This window comes from Dipodomys ordii, unplaced genomic scaffold, assembly GCF_000151885.1.
Source record: "Dipodomys ordii isolate 6190 unplaced genomic scaffold, Dord_2.0 Scaffold79, whole genome shotgun sequence".
NCBI lineage: Eukaryota > Metazoa > Chordata > Mammalia > Rodentia > Heteromyidae > Dipodomys > Dipodomys ordii.
The window spans coordinates 1,454,545-1,456,088 of NW_012267295.1; positions in this window are offsets into that span (position 1 = coordinate 1,454,545).

Consider the following 1,544-nt stretch of genomic DNA (forward strand, 5'->3'; position numbering starts at 1 on the left):
CCCCGGCCGCCGCTCCCCGGCCCGACTTCCTCCCGCACTCCCGGCTCCCGCAGTTCGCACTCAGCCCGGCGTCCCGCTTGCCCACTCTCGCCCGCTCCCTATCGCCCTCGCTCCCCCCCAGCCCTAGCACACAAACAAGATGGCGGCTGTTGTTTCTTCCCTCTGCCGAATCCTCCTTACAGGCTAGCGGTAGCGGCGGCGGCCGGAAATGAGCCAAGGGGGGTGCGGAGGGGGCGGGGCTGGGCTCTGGAGGGCGGGGCGGGGGCGTGGCCTCAGCAGCGCCGCGCACACAATGGGGGAAGCGGCGCCGGGGGCGGGGCCGCCTCCAATCACGGGATCCGCCCAAGGCCCCAACGCGGTTGGCGCTTCCGCAAACTCCCCCGGCGACACCCGGTGGCTCCCTTTAAAGGGGAGGATTTATTTTAAGGGGGGGCCGAGGGGCGGACTCGGAACCTATTTTCGGTCGGTGGATAGTTACGGGAGGAAGGTGTTTGGGCCGGGTTCTGACGCCTAGGACCGACTGGAACCCCGGGTCGGAGCCTCGGAGCTGCTCCGGCCCGGCGCAGTCAGGGCGCAGGTGGCAGCGGTGGGGCGCCTGTGGGGACCGCCCTGCCGCCCGGGGTTTGAACAGCCGGTCATGCGAGCCCCGCGGAGCCCACCGGGCAGAGGGTACGCTGCGCTCGGGTTTTCGGGAACGAGACCCCGCGCCCGTCGCCTTCCCAAAGGGCGCAGTTCAGAGCCCAAATTCACTCTACTTTTAGGTCTTCAAAAAAAAAAAAGAAAAGAATTATAGAAGGAGAATACCTACTACTTTAAAAAGAAAAACTGCAGCCAGGCGCCCGTGCCTCACGCCTGTCATCCCAGCTACTCAGGAGGCTGAGATCTGAGGATCACGGTTCAAAGCCAGCCCTGGCAGGAAAGTCCATGAGACCAGAAAACCGGAAGTGGCGCTGTGGCTCAAGCGGTCGAGCCCTAGCCTTGAGCTGAAGAGCTGAGGGACAGCGCCCAGGCCCAGAGTTCAGGCCCCACGACTGACCCAAAAAAAAGAAAGAAAAGAAAAATTGGGGGGGGGGAATCACAGCAGAAGGGCTAGACCCAGATGGACTTTACCTATCACGTGCATGCTTTTTGCCCGTCCCCCAAACAGGTGACATTCTCACCAAAGAAGCCTTCAAATATGTTTGGAATCTACCCAAGACCTGAAGACATTTTAGGCTATTTCTTTAGGAGGCTGATCTACTGGGCCCCAGATTAGTTAGTGCCAGGTTAGAGACCAGGCTAGTTAGTGCCTTAAATATAAAATAACTGTAAGGAGAAAAGTGCGAAAGATAATGTAACAAATCTGGGAAGCACTTGAATAGGAAGTCAGGTGAGTGGAAAGGCAGTTCTGCTGTGCAAACCAGAGGACAAACTTTCTACAATGAAGAGAATAAGAACCTATGACTGGGGCTGGGAAGGTGGCTTAGTGGTAGAGTGCTTGCCTAGCATGCATGAAGCCCTCGGTACCATATACACAGAAAAAGCCGGAAGTGGTGCTGTGGCTC